This window comes from Schistocerca nitens, chromosome 7 (assembly GCF_023898315.1).
Source record: "Schistocerca nitens isolate TAMUIC-IGC-003100 chromosome 7, iqSchNite1.1, whole genome shotgun sequence".
Classification (NCBI taxonomy): Eukaryota; Metazoa; Arthropoda; class Insecta; order Orthoptera; family Acrididae; genus Schistocerca; species Schistocerca nitens.
The window spans coordinates 537,147,932-537,170,168 of NC_064620.1; positions in this window are offsets into that span (position 1 = coordinate 537,147,932).

The window sequence follows — 22,237 nt, forward strand, 5'->3', positions numbered from 1 at the left end:
TAAGAGTTACATTGTAGAATTTTTCAAATACTATGTTATTTTCTTTGTAAAGATGTTTAGACATTATTTATTCTGTTCTGTTTTAATGCTCATGTGTGAAGTTGATGTTTCAAAAGTTATTCTGATCTTTTATATATTTACATATGTCATAATTCCTGTAAAACTGGTGTACTAGTTTATTTCTATTCTTTTGTAAAGCCTGCATTACCACAAATGTTATCTGTATTGTTATGTCCTTTAATGATGTATTTTGTACCTTTTTTATTGTATTCTTATGTTATCAAATTTTAATTGACACCAGTTCATCAAATTAAGTAACTTGTAAGTTACATTTCACTGCACACGTTTCTGTTGGTCATAGTATATGGACAATATGTGAGAAGTAGGGACTGATAGTGTTTGCACGTGTGTTAATAATTCAGCAAGGGACTGGATAACAGCATTGCTGGTTCTAAGGACAATTAAAAAAATATTGTGAGTGCACAAGTGATGGTTTATGGACTTGCTATATAGTACATGACTCTTTGATGGTGATTGTGCACCTGCACAGTCGCAACAGATGGCTGCTAGCCATCTCTACAAGGACTACAGTTGGTGTACACCTTTGATGACTCACCAATACCATTATTTCTACAAGGACTGCAGTGGGTCTGCACCTCTGGTGGCCCACCACTACCGTAATCTCTAACAAGACTACAGTGGTCTGCTCTGTGATGACCTACCTACCAGTATTCTTAAAATTTCGACTGACTCTGCTGTGAGTCTGCTCTGTTGTGGCCCATTACCTGCCTGCATGTCAAGAGTCAGCACTGTCTTTCCGTTAGGAGGACAACACTACTTCTTCAAGACTGCATGGAAATCCACTACGTCCGTGTGTATTTTCTTTTACTGCTCAGACTTTGAGAGAAACACTGCTATTTTACTGTGATGAACGATGAGGACTGTCTTTATGGACTGTGAGAAAATTTTAGCTTTTGACCAACATTGTATCAATAAGTGTGTGCATATGATTTCTTTGTTATTGTAATTGTGAAAAATTTTTTAACAAATATGTATTGGACAGTGCCCAAAACAATTTCTAAAATTTTTTGTGGGGAGCATGGGGGCTATGTAAGTAGGCTGTTTAGGTTCTTATATTGGTAACGCCACGTAGCGCTCTGTATGAAAATCACTGGCTGTGCTGTTTGCAGTCTGTGGCTAGTTTGCATTGCTGTCTGCCATTGTAGTGTCGGCCTGCGGCAGCTGGATGTTAACAGCGCGTAGCGTTGCACAGTTGGAGGTGAGCCGCCAGCAGTGGTGGATGTGGGGAGAGAAATGGCGGAGTTTTGAAATTTGTAATACTGGATGTCATGAACTGCTATATATATTATGACTTTTGATGACTATTAAGGTAAATAAATTGTTTGTTCTCTACTAAAATCTTTCATTTGCTCACTATGCTTATCAGTAGTTAGTGCCTTCCGTAGTTTGAATCTTTTATTTAGCTGGCAGTAGTGACGCTCGCTGTATTGCAGTAGTTCGAGTAACGAAGCTTTTTGTGAGGCAAGGGATTAGTGAAAGGTATAGGTAAATGCTAGTCAGGGCCATTCTTTTGTAGGGATTTTTGAAAGTCAGATTGCGTTGCGCTAAAAATATTGTATGTCAGTTTAAGCACAGTCGTGTACAATTGTTAAAAGGGGACGTTTCATATCTATTACTGATACTGTGGCGTATGGAAGCGTTGGATCGGTCTGGGGACCGTGTACGGCTATCTGATACAGTTACGGAGACCGCTGGCTGGGGAATCTGGGCTCGAGTCCCTGTACGGAACAAATTTTCATGTGCCACTAATAGATCGAGTATTATACCTGATGCAGCATGTCTAAACGAACAGATATTGTGAAATAATCAGCTACTCCATATTGCTCAATCCAAGAAGACGAAGAAAATAGTTTTTCAAATCCACGCACTATCGCGCTATCCCTGGCATTTCGTATCAGTAACTTCAATGGATTGCGCGCACGTTGTAGTATCTCTTATTTCAGCCTCCAACGTAACAATAAACCATATTGGTATCTACCTATCATGCAGATTTCAGCACCTACAATATCGTTGGCCAAAGGTTCACATTATTCATTGTGCATTCCTTTGTCTGCCTCCTTCCGATGATGCAGACAATATCAGGGCAATAAGTTGCAGTTCGGCGTCTAAAGGAATATGACGTTGTTTTTCTTAGCCATTATTAGATATCCGCTGTCACAAGAACACGTATGAGAGTGCCAGCGTAAATAATATACAAGAAGGAAAACATACATTTTACAGCAAGTGCATATTTTGAATTTGTTAGGAACCAAGTATAAACACACTAAGACCATATTCACAGAGAAAGAACGAAGTATTTTCTCGTTATAGTTTACAAGTCCCAAGTCAGAGGTGACACAGTACATAATTATACAGGGTGAGGTAGGTAAGACAGGCCACACCAAATATATCCGGAACGAACAAGTATATCGGGATGCGGTTTTCGCCAAGTTATAGTGGACAGGAAAGCTGATTTCCTGATATTGCAACTAATTTTTATCGTTTACAGGCGTCATATTACGACATCGACATCGTTTCTTTCTGTAGGACTACAAGCCTTTTACTCTGACGTTTGAAAGAAGCTTCTAAGAGTTCCAGATACTTTAAAAACTAGGGCAACCACAGCTAAAATAGTTATACAGGATTGATTGACTCTTAACACAGTAAGTACCTGTTTAATGCAGGTGTTAGTAATATTAAAATATAAAACTGAGTGAAAATTCTAATAGCATGATGTAACTGCATTTATTTTAGTCGATTACAGATCCACTCGACCGGTCTCGCAACTTTTAAGTTGCCTCTTCCGGTATATAGAAATGCTTTCATATAGTATGGGGAGTAGTTTCGGAACGCCGCAGAGTAAAAGTTGGCGTTGCTAGGCAAATTTGTCAGCCTTCCTCAACTGAAAGAAAAGGATAATCAGTGATGCATCTCATGTCTGTGTTAAAATAAAAAACTGTCGTCACTTTACCGATTGAAATATGCACTCGTCAGCCCATGTCAAGCAACACCGTTTCAGTACCCGGACGGCAACCACAGCACACTGCTTCAACAGCAAACGGGACGCTCCCAACTTCTTTTGTCAGCTGCTGCTATGGCGACAAACACACATGAGCGTGTCGGCTTTTGGACCCAGTACTTTCCTTGATAACGTCTAAGAGAGGCATTATCTGTCGCTTGACATAGGCCGACAAGAACATATTTCAATCGGTGCGATGACGGGAGTTGGTGATTTTAACACAGACATGACATTCATCACTGATTTTCCTTTTTTCCAGTTGAGAAGGGCTGAGAACTTTGTGTAGCCACGCCAACTGTTACCTTGCGACGTTCTGTAACTACGAGGTGCATTCAAGTTCTAAGGCCTCCGATTTTTTTTCTCTGGACTGGAAAGAGATAGAAACATGCACATTGTTATAAAATGAGGCCGCGTTCATTGTCAATACGTCCCAGAGATGGCAGCACCGTACGGCAGATGGAATTTTACCGCCAGTGGCGAAAATGAGAACTGTTTTAAATACATAAAATGGCGACGTATTCCTTACTTGAACAGCGTGCAATCATTCGTTTTCTGAATTTGCGTGGTGTGAAACCAATTGAAATTCATCGACAGTTGAAGGAGACATGTGGTGATGGAGTTATGGATGTGTCGAAAGTGCGTTCGTGGATGCGACAGTTTAATGAAGGCAGAACATCATGTGACAACAAACCAAAACAACCTCGGGTTCGCACAAGCCGGTCTGACGACATGATCGAGAAAGTGGAGAGAATTGTTTTGGGGGATCGCCGAATGACTGTTAAATAGATCGCCTCCAGAGTTGGCATTTCTGTGGGTTCTGTGCACACAATCCTGCATGACGACCTGAAAATGCGAAAAGTGTCATCCAGGTGGGTGCCACTAATGCTGACGGACGACCACATGGCTGCCCGTGTGGCATGTTGCCAAGCAATGTTGAAGCGCAACGACACCATGAATGGGACTTTCTTTTCGTCAGTTGTGACAATGGATGAGACGTGGATGCCGTTTTTCAATCCAAAAACAAAGTGCCAGTCAGCTCAATGGAAGCACACAGATTCACCACCACCAAAAAAATTTCGGGTAACCGCCAGTGCTGAAAAAATGATGGTGTCCATGTCCTGGGACAGTGAGGGCGTAATCCTTACTCATTGCGTTCCAAAGGGCACTACGGTAAGAGGTACATCCTACGAAAATGTTTTGAAGAACAAATTCCTTCCTACACTACAACAAAAACGTCTGGGAAGGGCTGCACGTGTGCTGTTTCACCAAGACAACGCACCCGCACATCGAGCTAACGTTACGCAACAGTTTCTTCCTGATAACAACTTTGAAGTGATTCCTCATGCTCCCTACACACCTGACCTGGCTCCTAGTGACTTTTGGCTTTTTCCAACAATGAAGGACATTTTCCGTGGCCGCACATTCACCAGCCATGCTGCTATTGCCTCAGCGATTTTCCAGTGGTCAAAACAGACTCCTAAAGAAGCCTTCGCCGCTGCCATGGAATCATGGCGCCAGCGTTGTGAAAAATGTGTACGTCTGCAGGGCGGTTACGTCTAGAAGTAAAGCCAGTTTCATCGATTTCGGGTGATTAGTTAATTAGAAAAAAAATCGGAGGCCTTAGAACTTGAATGCACCTCGTATTCCTTATACCATACGTGTAGCATTTATACTCAGCAGAAGATGCAAGTTAGAAGTTGCGAAACCGGTCTGTAATCGACTTAATTAAACACAGTAATAGCAGACTGTAGGCCATTTCATTCAGATTTGTGTTTTAACGGTTTTAATACCTACATTTCAACAATTGTTTACTCTATAAATTTTGAGAGTTCGGCAACGACTTAATGTGTGTGGGACTTAAAGAAATAATATCAAAATAATAGCACCGAAAACCACTGTCCCGCTGTCAGGAGAAGAGTCTGCCTATTATACCAAATGTAAGGAGAAACGTAACTCAGGTACGATTCTTGTAATTAACTGCACGCTCGAAGCCAATCAGTCTGTGTTCTGTTGTGGTAGCAGTCACATAACTTGCTCGTAAAACAATTGAGAAGTTCGCAGTGTATGCGACTGTCGAAAAAGTGAATATCGTTAATGGCAAATGCCACCAAACTATTAGCACAGCGGCGCAGTTGTATGCTGAAGAGTATTCACATAGTGCCAAGCACTCACGATATGTCTCTACTAACATTACAAGTAAGTTCTAGAAACAGGAACTGTGGAGAATAAAATACGCCAAGCGGAAAGAAGAGCAACAGATGAAATAAATGAAACAAACATTTTAGCAGCAGTAACACAGAATGCAAATGTCACTAGGTCACATCACGGAGTTACGAGAGGGATAAACAAAACAAGTTTTACGCAAACACTACATTCTACCACGTTTCATCCTCTCCAAATTTCGCTGCATATACAGCTTCATGGCAATGGCTTTAAAATTTTGCTTATGTTTTCAGAAAGTTATCTATGAAAAATGCAAAGTGATCTGGAATATCTGTGCTAAATGTTCTTGAAGGAAGAAAAATTGTTTGCAAATCATAGACAAGTCAATCTTCGCTACATCCACTAATCGTCAGTTGAAAATCCACGCTGACTAGAAGAAGTGGATAAAAACAACGTTCTTTGTCAAATTCAAATGTTGAACTGGCTCTGAGCACTATGCGAAGTAACTTCTGAGGTCATCAGTCGCCTAGAACTTAGAACTAATTAAACCTAACTAACCTAAGGACATCACATACATCCATGCCCGAGGTAGGACTCGAACCTGCGACCGTAGCGGTCGCTCGGCTCCTGACTGTAGCGCCTAGAACCGCACGGCCACTCCGGCGGGCTCAAATGTTCAAATGTGTGTGAATTCTTAAGGGAACAAACTGCTGAGGTCATCGGTCCTTAGACTTACACACTAGTTAAAATAACTTATGCTAAGAACAGAACATACGCCCATGCCCGAGGGAGGACTCGAACCTCCGGTGGGAGGGGCCACGCAGTCCGTGACATGGCGCCTCAAACCGCACGGCCACACCGCGCGGCCGTTCTTTGTTAACCGATGCTTGGTACATGGTTCTTTAGACCCCCATAATTGGTATCTGCTTTATTCATGGGACTCTAAATACAATCAAGTATTTTGAGTTCCTAAAATATGCTGTATTCGCATTTATTGGGAGGCATCCCACTCGACTTACGGCAGGCAATGTGACACCAGTATAGTGGATGTCCCTCCCATTCCGCTCATGTAATGGCAGCTGCTCTTGAGATAAAATCTGGATGGTTTTGGAACGGTCTATGTGCACACTCACCAACTTTAACAGTTCTGTATTTTCGTCTGTAGTGAAAATTAAAAGAAGAGGTCTTTAAGGAACAACGAAGCGTCCCGTAGCCATGAAATGCCTCATAACGCTGCCCTGTGTTGCCGTTAACTCCAGATGAAATTCAGCGTGTATTATTGATTCACCAAAATCACTTACCAGTGCGTAGCAATGCTCGGGTCTACATTTTGAGCACTTAGAACGACAGCCTTAATAATAAACACATGAATCGTGCCTGAGTTTCGTATTTGATTATGATTGGTACAATATGACAGGTGTTTGTGTAACCTCTTCTGCCGACGACAGTACTGAGGTTTCCGGCGCCGTTATCTTCAAATTGTTTGATCTAGTGAGACACATGTTATGTCGCTAAAGGTCTCTTAGAATCCTGTTTCAAATGTCCCAGAAGAAAAGTATAATCTATACTTGTAAAAGGCAGAGATTAGGTCGGTGTTCTAATTCCAAAACTACAAACAGAATAACTACTTGCGAATTTAACCATAGTGTCCGCTATAACTTGCCAAGAAGAGCTACTCGATGTATCTATTCATTCTGGATATCTGTATAGGGCGGCCTGAATTAGTTGCCTCATCATGTGAAACTTATATGGGCCAATAAAATGAAAAATATTACTAACTTTTCATATGAAAGGCATCAGGTAACATTAGAGAAAGAGAGAAAGGAGAGAGTACCATAAGGTACTGACGTCTGCTGCGTCACACACGGCAGCCATACTGAGCACTTGTAGCGAGTTGGAAACTGGAGACATGATCTATACACTATTTTAGTAGTTTCTCCGCAGGTCTTGTAGTTTTCACTGATTAGTCCTCTACACCCTTGGAGTAACTTATGAATAAAGTGTTTGGTTGACTGTTCTACAAATGACTACTCTCGAAGTTTCAGCACTATGACACTAAATCACATCGCGATGAGAAACGTTTATCTTGATTCGTTTGTCACTGGATACGAATGACCAGCACTTCCATGTTTTCGATTCACTAGAGCGAACCATGACGAGAATCGCTGTTCCTCGATGTATCTTCTCTGTCTTGTGTAGCAAAACGACCTGATCATAAACCCAGAACTGTATAGGGGACGTCCAATCGAGCATCATTTTTTAATAAAGCTGAGCCAGATTTCCACCGTTATGGAGGTTTGGGTATGAAACGACAGCCATTCAGCGGTGAGATAGAGGTGGTGTGTGTATTTAAAAGAAATTTCTACGGCCAATATTTGTTGTGCTAAAGAATGCAGTTACTAATTAAGTTTAGTGAAGGTAATGTGTGTTGTTGAATAGTCTAAGCCAGGCAATGTTTAAATTCCTATACATTGTTGTTTAAGTTATACACGAAATTTGTATGAAATTTATTGGGTACAGCTTGTAAGGTTTCTAGTTTATTTTTCGTGTTCAGGGAATGTGGTGTGAGCTTTATATTTTCGTTGGATGTCTCATGCTTAATTTTTGTATGATAAACATTTTTCAAACAGTAGTTTTCAATAGTCTATATAATACGCCAAAAAGGTTATGAGTTCTAACAGTGTGATATTTGGTTATCAGTAGCACTGTCGTTCCAGTAGGCATTTTAAGCGAAACTAGCGAGAGACTGCGATGTTGGCTATGATACTTAACGGATGGAGATGACTTGCAGAGCAAAGAGATAAAGATACAGAGAAGCATGAATTGTGAATTGCCGTTTTGTAAAGATTAATAGGACAAGGGACAAATCAAGATTATGAGCTAATGTTGTTGCTCCACTGCATGTTTGCGTTTAGTTATGACGTGTTTTAATGACGGAAGGTTTTAATGGAATAGTTCCTTATTGGTTTGGGTTTGTTGGTTTCATTGTTCAGACGAGAGTAAGTAATGTAATTTACTTATTAACAGGGCTTGCATTCAGAAGTTATAGATTTTAGCATTCATTTACGATGTCCAAGATTAATTACATGGCACAGTAAAATTACTTATAAAGTAAAAATTTGTAAACATGCTTGTTTTAGTCAGACAGTGAGTATCAGTTTTCGCAATTCAATTTTCCAGTGGTCTGGATCCATTTAATTATTTAGCATGTTCAAATTTTAAAAAAAATGGTTCAAATGGCTCTAAGCACTACGGGAATTAACATCTGAGGTCATCAGTCCCTTACACTTAAAACTACTTAAACCTAACTAACCTAAGGACATCACACACATCCATGCCCGAGGCAGGATTCGAACCTGCGACCGTAGCGGTCGAGCGGTTCCGGACTGAAGCGCCTAGAACCGCTCGACCGCAATGTTCAAATTCCACGGCCACCCCTCACGAAACAATTTCATGTTTTCTGATTGTGTGTGTCACCGCATTACACTCTGCCCAACAGAGTGGCTGAAACCAAGACATGATCTCTTTGGAATCGTTGCACGTCCTGGCATTGCACTGCCGCGAGCCATTTCTCTTATTTAGCTTGCTTGCTGCCCTCCAGCATATTTTATATTAATCACTTGGAGCAATACGAAATTTCCGTTGCCACATGTAAGCCGCCAAAATTTGTTAGGATCAGTTGCAGTACAGTTAGAATACGTACAATAAGATCATTCTGAGTTAGATGTTGTTTTTCAAATTATTGCCAGATTCAGTTTAGGTATGCTTCAGTTCAGATTATGTTTCCTACGCAGACAGTTTTATTCTCACACTACAGTGTACATTATTCATTGTCCAGAATTTTGCCAGTCAGATTGTGTAATTGGTTTCATAGAGCATTTTTAGAGAAATATTTCGGTGATTCACTATTTCGAAATTCAATTAGTAGTTTTATGTAGTATTTTCATTCTGTCTTCTTTGTGTATCGGAACTGCAAGTCACGTACTCTGACTTCATGCATTGTAGCACATCACTGTACTGCACAACAGAACTTCAAAGAACAGGTTATTCAATATATAGTTACGTTTTCTAATCATTTGGAGTAAAGTTAATAAAAATACAATTATACAGTTTTGGCGACTCATTTTATCAGATAGTGTTCCCCTAATTACACTATTAGCATTTTTCAAGAATGCAATACAGACATACACGAATACAAAGGACACAAGTTTACTTTACTCCCTTTTGAGTTCACAAAATGAAACATAGAAAAGTTACAAACTTTACTTTTAAATCAAATACCGTAGATGTACCGTAAGACCATTCATTCGTTAAGATAATAAGCTACACTGCAGGAACGGGATCACGGTAAAACGATCCACTTGTGGTACTCTGCGGTGTAGTGTTTTTAACAATGAAATCTAAAGACCATACGTTTAATGTCTGATAATATACAGAGACTGTGAACGAACTATTATTCTGCCAAATACACTTTTGATATGTGTAAACTGAGACTATACTGAAAAAGAAATAAGAAATTAGATGTAAAACTTCTTTTTAGTCCTCAGATCACATTTTTTAACCAAATGATCGAAACTGCTGCGTCCAACCACACATCATATCACAGTAGCACCTTAGTCTGAGAAAACTGCACTGTTGGACACACCTAGGCACTTTCTGTTACCACCCGTACTTCCTCGCTTGTTACTGACTGGCTGTCAATATGTGGATGTAGTTCTACACTGGCGTATTTCCGATTTACTGCTTAAATTCTGCACGATTCTGTTCACTGTACTACACTGACCTTACTACTTAATTACACTCCTGGAAATGGAAAAAAGAACACATTGACACCGGTGTGTCAGACCCACCATACTTGCTCCGGACACTGCGAGAGGGCTGTACAAGCAATGATCACACGCACGGCACAGCGGACACACCAGGAACCGCGGTGTTGGCCGTCGAATGGCGCTAGCTGCGCAGCATTTGTGCACCGCCGCCGTCAGTGTCAGCCAGTTTGCCGTGGCATACGGAGCTCCATCGCAGTCTTTAACACTGGTAGCATGCCGCGACAGCGTGGACGTGAACCGTATGTGCAGTTGACGGACTTTGAGCGAGGGCATATAGTGGGCATGCGGGAGGCCGGGTGGACGTACCGCCGAATTGCTCAACACGTGGGGCGTGAGGTCTCCACAGTACATCGATTTTGTCGCCAGTGGTCGGCGGAAGGTGCACGTGCCCGTCGACCTGGGACCGGACCGCAGCGACGCACGGATGCACGCCAAGACTGTAGGATCCTACGCAGTGCCGTAGGGGACCGCACCGCCACTTCCCAGCAAATTAGGGACACTGTTGCTCCTGGGGTATCGGCGAGGACCATTCGCAACCGTCTCCATGAAGCTGGGCTACGGTCCCGCACACCGTTAGGCCGTCTTCCGCTCACGCCCCAACATCGTGCAGCCCGCCTCCAGTGGTGTCGCGGCAGGCGTGAATGGAGGGACGAATGGAGACTTGTCTTCAGCGATGAGAGTCGCTTCTGCCATGGTGCCAATGATGGTCGTATGCGTGTTTGGCGCCGTGCAGGTGAGCGCCACAATCAGGACTGCATACGACCGAGGCACACAGGGCCAACACCCGGCATCATGGTGTGGGGAGCGATCTCCTACACTGGCCGTACACCACTGGTGATCGTCGAGGGGACACTGAATAGTGCACGGTACATCCAAACCGTCATCGAACCCATCGTTCTACCATTCCTAGACCGGCAAGGGAACTTGCTGTTCCAACAGGACAATGCACGTCCGCATGTATCCCGTGCCACCCAACGTGCTCTAGAAGGTGTAAGTCAACTACCCTGGCCAGCAAGATCTCCGGATCTGTCCCCCATTGAGCATGTTTGGGACTGGATGAAGCGTCGTCTCACGCGGTCTGCATGTCCAGCACGAACGCTGGTCCAACTGAGGCGCCAGGTGGAAATGGCATGGCAAGCCGTTCCACAGGACTACATCCAGCATCTCTACGATCGTCTCCATGGGAGAATAGCAGCCTGCATTGCTGCAAAAGGTGGATATACACTGTACTAGTGCCGACATTGTGCATGCTCTGTTGCCTGTGTCTATGTGCCTGTGGTTCTGTCAGTGTGATCATGTGATGTATCTGACCCCAGGAATGCGTCAATAAAGTTTCCCCTTCCTGGGACAATGAATTCACGGTGTTCTTATTTCAATTTCCAGGAGTGTATTTTTCTTCACCTTCTACATCCTCTATCGATCAAATTCCTGGTTAGAGATCCAGGGGGAGTATTAACTACGTGCCGGTCGATGTAGCCGAGCGGTTGTAGGCGCTTCAGTCTGGAACCGCGCGATGTTACGGTCGCAGGTTCGAATCCTGCCTCGGTCATGGATGTGTGTGACGTCCTTAGGTTAGTTAGGTTTAAGTAGTTCTACGTTCTAGGGGACCGATGACCTCAGATGTTAAGTCCCACAGTGCTCAGAGCAATTGAACCATTTATTAACTACGTTTTGCAAGCTACCTCCTTCACAGATGAACTAAACTTCTTTAGTGTTCTTCCAGTGTACCTCATCTACCTATCCTATGGTTAGTTGGACTTATTTCTTTATAAATCTGTTCTTTTTTTGTATTGGGGTCACTAATGCCTGTCTTACATCTAACAAGGCAGTTTGCATATTTCGCTTTACATTTATATGTCAAGTATGTAATAGAACACATACAGAACGTTTAAAGCTTTATTTTTCGTTTTATGTAGAAGTAACTTAGAAATTTGTGTTGTAGTTATTTTAGGGGTACCAGATCTGTTGTGCATACATGAGCATTTGAGGCGGGTTACAACTTCGAAACAATTATGAACAAGTCAATAAATCAAAAGCGTACTGGGGACACTGAAAAGTATCACCTGCAGTTACATTGCGGCGTGAAATATCATTGAAGGGCACCATAAACCTTTTCTTTTTCTCGACAAAACTGCCAAAGATGAAGTCAACGTCGACTTTCTATAGAAATCCGTTGAAAACGTGTTTGACTTTGATGAAATATTTTCCTACTATAATGTGGTATCATTCCACCTATAGAGCAAGTGCTTGTAGTGCTTCAGCCAGCCGTGTGGCCGACTGGTTCTAGGCGCTTCAGTCTAGAGCTGCGTGGCCGCTACGGTCACAGGTTCGAATCCTGCCTCGGGCATGGATGTGTGCGATGTCCTTAGGTTAGTTAGTTTTAAGTAGTTCTATGTTCTAGGGGACTGATGACCTCAGATGTAAAGTCCCATAGTGCTCAGAGCCATTTGAACCATATAGTGATTCATGTACACCAACAGAAGAAATGGGCTAATAAATAGTGTAGGATTGCCTCAACATTCGCAGATCCAATATCCACTGACTGCCTCAGATGAGTATTATTATTGTTTCTTTTCTCAGACATTATGTCTGGTCAAAAACAGAAAGTGACGCGGACCTTGATCAAGCGTGACTTCCTTTTAACTGTACAGTATATGTTACATTGCATTTAGGATCTTTCAGGTAATTGAAGATGTATCAATAATTACAGATTTCTGTAGCTGTATATATACGTTTGGATGTAGCTGTATTGCGTTGATATACTGGTGGATATTGTGTGGTATGACTCCTGTAGTTGATAGTATAATTGGTATGATGTCAAATGTATCCTGATGCCACATGTCCTTGACTTCCTCAGCCAGTTGGATGTATTTTTCAATTTTTTCTTCTGTTCTCTTCTGTATGTTTGTTGTATTTGGTATGGATATTTCGATTAGTTGGGTTAATTTCTTGTTTTTATTAGTGAGTATGATGTCAGGTTTGTTATGTGGTGTTGTTTTATCTGTTATAATGGTTCTGTTCCAGTTAATTTGTATTCATCATTCTCCAGTACATTTTGTGGTGCATACTTGTATGTGGAAACGTGTTGTTTTATTAGTTTATGTTGTATGGTAAGTTGTTGATGTATTATTTTTGCTACATTGTCATGTCTTCTGGGGTACTCTGTATTTGCTAGTATTGTACATCCGCTTGTGATATGATCTACTGTTTCTAGTTTGTGTTTGCAAAGTCTGCATTTATCTGTTGTGGTATTGGGGTCTTTAATAATATGCTTGCTGTAATATCTGGTGTTTATTGTTTGATCCTGTATTGCAATCATGAATCCTTCCGTCTCACTGAATATATTGCCTTTTCTTAGCCATGTGTTGGATGCATCTTGATCGATGTGTGGCTGTGTTAGATGATACGGGTGCTTGCCATGAAGTGTTTTCTTTTTCCAATTTATTTTCTTCGTATCTGTTGATGTTATGTGATCTAAAGGGTTGTAGATGTGGTTACGAAATTGCAGTGGTGTAGCCGATGTATTTATATGAGTGATTGCTTCGTGTATTTTGCTAGTTTCTGCTTGTTTTGTAAAGAATTTTCGTAAATTGTCTAGCTGTCCATAATGTAGGTTTTTTATGTCGATAACTCCCCTTCCTTTCTGCTTAATTGGAATGTTTCTGTTGCTGAATGTATGTGATGTATTCTATATTTGTGGCATTGTGATCGTGTAAGTGTATTGAGTGCTTCTAGGTCTGTGTTACTCCATTTCACTACTCCAAATGAGTAGGACAATATTGGTATAGTATAGGTATTTATAGCTTTTGTCTTGTTTCTTGCTGTCAATTCTGTTTTCAGTATTTTTGTTAGTCTTTGTCTATATTTTTCTTTTAGTTCTTCTTTAATATTTGTATTATCTATTCCTTTTTTTGTCTGTATCCTAGATATTTATAGGCATCTGTTTTTTCCATCGCTTCTATGCAGTCGCTATGGTTATCCAATATGTAATCTTCTTGTTTAGTGTGTTTTCCCTTGACTATGCTATTTTGCTTACATTTGTCTGTACCAAAAGCCATATTTATATAATTGCTGAATACTTCTGTTATCTTTAGTAATTGGTTGAGTTGTTGATTTGTTGCTGCCAGTAGTTTTAGATCATACATGTATAGCAAATGTGTGATTTTGTGTTGGTATGTTCCAGTAATATTGTGTCCATAATCTGTATTATTTAGCATCTTGGATAGTGGGTTCAGAGCAAGGCAGAACCAGAAATGACATAATGAGTCTCCTTAGTATATTCCACGCTTAATCTGTATTGGCTGTGATGTGATATTATTTGAGTTTGTTTGGATATTAAGTGTGGTTTTCCAATGTTTCATTACTACATTTAGGAACTGTATCAAATTAGGATCTACTTTGTATATTTCCCATATTTGTAGTAACCATGAGTGGGGTACACTATCAAAAGCTTTTCGGTAATCAATGTATGCGAAGTGTAGCGACCTTTGTTTGGTTTTAGCTTGATATATCACCTCTGCATCTATTATCAGTTGCTCTTTACATCCTCGTGCTCCTTTGCAACAGTCTCTTTGTTCTTCATTTATAATTTTTTCTGTGTTGTATGTGTCATTAATTTGTGTGTAATGACTGAAGTAAATATTTTGTATATTGTTGGTAGGCATGTTATGGGGCGATATTTTGCTGGGTTTGCTGTGTCTGCTTGATCTTTAGGTCTCATATAAGTTATTCCATTTGTAAGTGTATCAGGGAATGTGTATGGGTCTGCAATGTAACTATTAAATAATTTAGTTAGATGTGAATGTGTTGAGATGAACTTCTTTAGCCAGAAATTTGCTAATTTATCTTTTCCAGGGGCTTTCCAATTGTGCGTAGGATTAATTGCTCGGCTGACTTCATGTTGCAAAATTATCACTTCAGGCACTTGTGGTATCATTTTGTATGTGTCAGTTTCTGCTTGTATCCGCCGTGCATGCCTGTTATGTTATACCGGTTTGACCATATGTTGCTCCAGAAGTGTTCCATGTCTGTTATGTTTCGTGGATTGTCTATTTTAATGTGTGTGTTATCTATTGTCTGATAAAATTTCTTTTGGTTTGTGTTGAATGTTTGGTTTTGTTTCCTTCTATTTTCACTTTTTTTGTATCTTCTAAGTCGTTTGGCCAATGCTTGTAATTTCTGCTTCTTTTCATCTAACTGTTCTATCGCTTCTTGTTGTGAGATTTTACCTAACATTTTTCGTTTTTTGTCTGATATTTCATTTCTTATAAATTGTATTAGCTGTCCAATGTCTGTTCTCAGTTTTTCTATTCTGATCTATAGCCTGTGTTGCCATGCTGGTTTTGTGGGTTTCTTCTGTGTGTTCGTTTGTTCTGATCTCTGCCTAGTGTGTATATTTAGTGTAGTGAGTGCTCCTATATAAACCAGTAGTTGTAACTCTTCGATAGTTGTATTTTCATTTATTTTGTTGTGTATGATTGTGTTGATAGCTGTTATTGTTGTTTCGACTTGTGGGTTATTTGGTGGTCTATGCAAGAATGGTCTAATGTCTGTATTTGTGTCTTTGTATTGTACACATGTTAGTTAAAGTTTTTCTTTTATATCTAACATGTGTGTCACTTTACGTTCTATTTGTGCTTGTTCTGGTGGCTTTCTTAAGATTTCATTTTCCTCTGATTGTTTAATTGATGTGTGGTGTTCTTTGTTTGTTTGCTCTGGGATGTTTGAGTCCATTACTGTATTTTATTCTTCTTCTGATTGTACATTATTTTGTTACAGTACTTGTTGTACTTGTTGTTTACTGTTTTCTAATTCTGACTGGGGTATCCTGTTATTTTTGATTACTACACGGATCTGATCAGCTAGTCGTTGTTCTGTTAAAAATTTTAATTCTGGGTATCTGGCAATAAATTTTGTGTATACTTGTGATCTGTATCCAGTTGTGTTGGTTCCTAAGTTTGTTTCTTGGTAATAACAGAACATGAGGTGTCTATTAACTTCATCTGACCATCTCATTATCTGTCTTTGTTTTCCTTCTAGAGGTGTTGCAGGAGGCATATCCTGCAAAACGCCTCTATTTGGATTTAAATCATTTTCGGTGTGGCTAACAGTGTCGTTACCATTGTGGACGGGCATAGGGTTCAAGCGTCGTCCCCGACCATGACAGCGCTAGTCCGAGGCTTCATTAGTTCTGTCCTGAACCAACTAATCACACTGAAATGGGGGTTAGCCCTGTTAGTGGTTTGTTCTTTTCGTCGCCTTTTACGACTGGCAGAACATACCGAAGGCCTATCCTTTTTCCGGGCCTCCACGGGAATTATTATTATTAATATCATTATTACTGTTATTATCATATTAGCAAGCATCACAAGCCCCTGAACTCTCTTCGCTGCCACATAGTTATACCTTCGCATTTAATTTTTCAGTTCATCTAAAGTAAGATTTTCATGTATTTTCAAATGTCGATGTAGCATAGTCTTCGTCTTCCCAGAGATGTTCTTCATTGAGGATGATCTGTACCGATCCTCCTCTCTTATGGAGCTCGAAACGTGTGCCCAGTCGAACGAAGTCTCATAGCTTCAGTTCAGAATACAATCTGTGGTTCTCCATAAAGGGTGATTATAATTAATGTTCCAGTTTCAAAACGCTTCAAAAAAGGGAACTACTGCTCTAAACGACGTAAAATTTGAACGGAATGTTATTGAAGAAGGAGGAAACGACATGGAAAGAAAACGAAAATTTTTCTAGTATACGGCACTGTAAGCGGCAGATTACACAAAGAAAAGACGCGGGGTACACGGCTGTTCCTCAGTTTGCGTCTCAGACGATCGGCAAGACCGTCTCACCGCTCTATTGCGCGCTGCTGGTCAAGATCTTTCGCAAGAACGGCAACTGTACGCTAGGTTCCAGGCGTTCAGGTCTATGTGAAAATGGCGTCGTTTCGATGTCTGTCAATGGCATGAAGAAATAATTACAAATTTCGGAAACACTGGTTCACTTGAAGTTCAATGTGGCAGTGAAACGGAATCAACTGATCTGAGGTCAGTGGAGGGTGTGACCACAGAATTAAAAAATGGATCAAGCGGTAATGTGGAAACATACAGTTCATCAAGAATTCCTCGAGCTTTGGACATGCCTGTGAGGCATAAAATCTCCGTAACATCCTGTATTGCTATCCATACAAAATTACTCATGTCCAGGAGTTGATCCAGGCTGTCCTACCAGTAAGACAGAGTAAGAATATCTCGCTCGTGTGGAAGGTGACAATGAATGTCCGTGGACATTCTGTGGACAGACGAAGCTCACTGCCATCTTCGCCCACATGTCATTACACAGAAATGCATAATATGTGCTACGGAAACTCTGCTCACACATCAACCGCAACCACTCCATTCTGCAAGACAGCAAGGGAGTGCGACATTCCTGCATTACCAGAGGGTGATCAATACCAAAATATAAATGTGGATAGGTACGCTAAAGGGCTGGTGAGGGCGATAACCGGAGCAGTGAAAGCAGCCCTACCGATCAGGAGAAGGGCCATGGCGGCCTCTCCGTCACCATGGTCTGCCGAACTGGAGCATATACGCCAGTCTAACAAAGAGTAAGGAGGCACTACCACCGTAGTGTGGTCTAGTGGAAAAGGCTACGATGGTTGCAACAGTGTTCGGAATTAAACGAAACATTCCAGGAGGAGCTTCGGGTGGTTAAAGTTCGAAGTCGGGAGAGGTATAAATCAACTAACTACTGACCCATGGAGAAGATCCGCTCTCCAATGGTGATATCTACAGTCAGGCATGGGGACAGGAGGAAGGGGAAACGGATGGCCAGCGCCAAATGAGAGCAGCTGATCATGTAAGGCATACAAATGACAGGGTAATATACCCTTTCTCTGAAGAGGAGGTGGCTGCGCAAATAAAATCTTTAAAGAGAGGAAAAACTCATGGGCCAGTTGGATTTGTTGCTGAGGTAGTGCATTTCCTCGCCCCTCAGTTGGTAAGGCCACTTACCAAATTGTATAACGAGTACCTCATATTTAAAAATATGGAAAACAGCAAACGTGGACGTAATAAAGAAAGGACCTGAAAAAGACCCAACTGAGACCAATTTCTGCAGACCGATGTTTGTTAGATCTCCTCGGGAAACTATTCGAGAACTTGCTGCTTGATAGATTGGCTGCACATTGAGTGCTGTGCGGGGTGAATGACAGACAGTTCGTCCTTACGCCTGGGCGGTTGCGGTCGCGGCTGACGCAATAGCCCTGGTGGCCGTGATCTGTAACTCAGCCCCGCACAGGTACATAGTTGGCATCATGGTGGTCATCAGTGGCGACTTCGACCACCTGTCATGGCCTTCGCTCTTGACCTGTTTACGGGAGAAGCCGTGTCCAGGTCCGTTGTTCAGTTATCTGAGGAGTTACAGCAGGAGAATTAGAAAATCAATATCAAAGGCATGCCCCCAGAGTTCTGTGTTGGGCCTCTTGTTTTGGGACATCCACATGGAACCAGTAATGGACAGCTTGGAACAAAGTGAAGATGTGGTAGAGGTGATAGCCTACAAACGGATGACCTCCTGGTGCTGGGCGGCCGTAGACGCGAAGACATCGAGCCAAAGATTGAGTGGGATATGGGCATATTACAACAATGGTGCCAAAACACGAAAATGAAAATATCACCAAACAAGTCAACCTATTTCCTGGTGAAAGGATGACTAATTAGGAACCCAACAGTTAGAATCGAGTGCTCACCAATTCTCCGGCGTCGAGAGGCGCGTTACCTGGGAGTCATCATTGATGAAAGGTGGAGCTTTGCAAAGCACATCGAAACCGTAACCGAAAGAGCACTAGAAGTGCTTAACAACCTCGTACGCATTGGACACAAAATATTCCATCTGCCCCCCCCCCCCCACCGAATTAATTAACTTATTTCACATTTCACAATAGTTTGCTAACGTCAATAGTGGGTTACGCCTCGGGAGTCTGTACACACAGGCTCACGAGGGTGGTGCCTGCCATGACGGTGAGAATGGTACAGAGAAATATGTTATTAAGGTAAGATGGAGCCTATAGGACCTCTACGAGTGGGGCCTTTCTGGTAATAATAGTACTTTGCCCCCTTGAAGTCAAAATTAGGGAACAGGCAGTATGGTTCTGGGCGAAGAAGGGAGAGATCGGGAAAACAGGAAATATTCTGGGTATTCAGGCTGGGAATAAGGGTGCAATCAAGAGAAGAGGTGAAGAGCTGTGGCAGGAAGCATGGGAAGCCGATGACACCGGCCGAAGAACTTTCCAATTCCTACCAGACGTGTAAGAAAGAGTAGGTTTGGGATACTTCAAGCCGACAAGGGGACTGTTCCATTATGTCATTGATCCTGGGCCGTAGGCCACATACCTCTTTCAGTATGGGAGAAGGGCTACTCCTTCGTGCGACTGCGGTGCACCTGATGGTACTCCTGACCATGTGGTTTACGAGTGCCCCTGTACAATGATATAGCAGTTGCGCTGAGACAGCAACTACCGAACCACGACACTTTTACCCTGCTACGACAAGAGGATACATTCCGAATACTAAACGACCTGGCTAACGAGATATCGCATAAAGTTCTCTTGGAATATCTGAGCGACAACCGCGAATAAAGACAAGTAATAAAATGTATTCCAGTAGAACAATCCCATATCGCCGGGGCGTCGATAGGCCCACTGCCGTTACGGTTGAAATCCGCCACGTCCAGGATTTGGGGGAGCGGAGTACAACAACACCGAATTAGACAACGCCACGGATTAGACGTAGATTAGGTTTTTCTAGTAAGTAGGACATAGACGTAAGGAAATAAACAATAGAAACCTTCAGCGAATAGACAAGACATCTTGGGCGTTCCCAGTGCCAGGAGCACGCTCACAGGGATTAGCGCGGTGGGAAAGGCCGTGCGAAGTACGATATCCGACTGGCACATCTGTAACGCGGCAGGTAGTGTAAAGATTAGTTCTAACTATACCACTAGAGTAAGTAGACAAACATCAATAGTAATGTATCTAGCCCATTGTAATTAACACTACTTGTAGTTCATTGTAAACTAGCTGCAAAAAACCATTTTAATAATTTTAGGACTCACTAATTGCATATGGTAGTGGGTTATCATGTATAATAAGAGATAAAGAATAAAGATTTTATTTAACTCTTTGGTATCGACTGACAGCATCGTTTATCGGAGGGCCATATTTTCTCACGGAGAAGTGTCCTGCAGGACCTGTTACTGTAGCGTCAGTGGTAAACGCTATGAGAGTCCTTTGTGCAGCACATCAGCAGCATGGAAGTGTTGGCAGGATTATTTTTACGGAGGACGGCGCCCCTCCGCACGTTGCGCAGACAGTGAAGCAGCTGACGTGGCAGTCTGCAGATGCTAGAAGTATCAGCCGTCATATCCCTACACCCTGGCTGTCCAGATCACTGGTCTTAATCAGCGTGAATTATGGCTGTAGTTTTATTTGAAGGATATTGCGTTCAGTGCTCTGATTACAAACATGTGCACAAACAGCGCCAAGCATCCTGAAAGTGACGCCTGAGACACTGTTATCTGTTGTAGCAGATGATGCTTCTCTATTTCAGCTTTTGGTAGTCTACCCCCTGTAACTGAGTGGTTAGCCGGGACGGTAGCTCAGCGTGTTCGGTATGAGAGCTGACTTGAGTGGAAGGATCAACAAACGAACTTCACCGGATGTCATGTGACGTCCGCAACGACCAAACACAACGATAAAAAAAAGTGATCAGGGCGACAGAATGTCAATGCTAAGGGCCCGGGTTCGATTCCCGGCTGGGATTTTTCTCCGCTCAGGACTGGGTGTTGTGTTGTCCTAATCATCATCATTTCATCACCATCGACGAGCGAGTCGCCGAAGTGGCGTCAAATCGAGACTTGCACCCGGAGAACAGGCCCTAGTCACACGACATTTTAGCTTCTGGTAGGAAACAGTGGATAGTGTTGCGCCAGACCCATGATAATTAAAAACTGATTTCATTGTTGTTTTTATGTGGTTTTTGACATCAGAACAATTAGAAATCGATTTCATAGTTGCCTTTTATGCGGTTTTTAGATGCAAGACAGTTAAACATGATTTTTCCCACCATACGTGGTGCGAACTTGCCACAGTGGAGGGGTAAAACCAACAGTGCCACAAGTGTTGAATGCCAAATTTGTGGCCCGCATCTCGTGGTCGTGCGGTAGCGTTCTCGCTTCCCACGCCCGGGTTCCCGGGTTCGATTCCCGGCGGGGTCAGGGATTTTCTCTGCCTCGTGATGGCTGGGTGTTGTGTGCTGTCCTTAGGTTAGTTAGGTTTAAGTAGTTCTACGTTCTAGGGGACTAATGACCATAGATGCTAAGTCCCATAGTGCTCAGAGCCATTTGAACCATTTGAACAAAATTTGTGTGTCCATGCACATGGCACAGTACGGTTATTTAAATTGCAGCTCACACCATAGCCATCGCATTGTGATTCGTTATTTGTAGCCGAACCCGTTTACGTTATGACATGTAACAGCACCTTGTAGTGTGAAAAAGTCGTTAACTTTTTTCTGTTCCATAACGTTTCCCCCTTCTATAATAATCCGCTCAAATTTGGCGTAATTCTTAGCAGCGGTCCTGTTGCTATAGCGTTTTGGTACATCTCGTCAGAAACCTTCCTCAAAATTTTCCTCGCCGGCCGTGGTGGCCGAGCGGTTCTAGGCGCTCAGTCCGGAATCGCGCGACTGCTACGGTCACAGGTTCGAATCCTGCCTCGGGCATGGATGTGTGTGATGTCCTTAGGTTAGTTAGGTCTAAGTAGTTCTAAGTTCTAGGGGACTGATGACCACTGATGTTAAGTCCCGTAGTGCTCAGAGCCTTTTCAAAAAAAAAAAAAAAAAAATTCCTCTCAAAGATTCTTAATTTTGCTTCCTCTTGATTTTGTTAATGTCGACGTTTCATATATGTCAGAAAATAGACTTGTATGTATGCCCACTAACTGGAAATAACCTGTATAGACTTTTTGTGTCGTCTATTAAATTCTTCTTAAACACTGATGCCTGTAGTTAACAAGGTTCCAAGATAAGCAAACTGAGCTACTGTTTGCATTTTCTCTGAACTAATTTTAATAGTAGGACCTGCTTTAGTTTACTGTGACACAAAGAAGTATTTT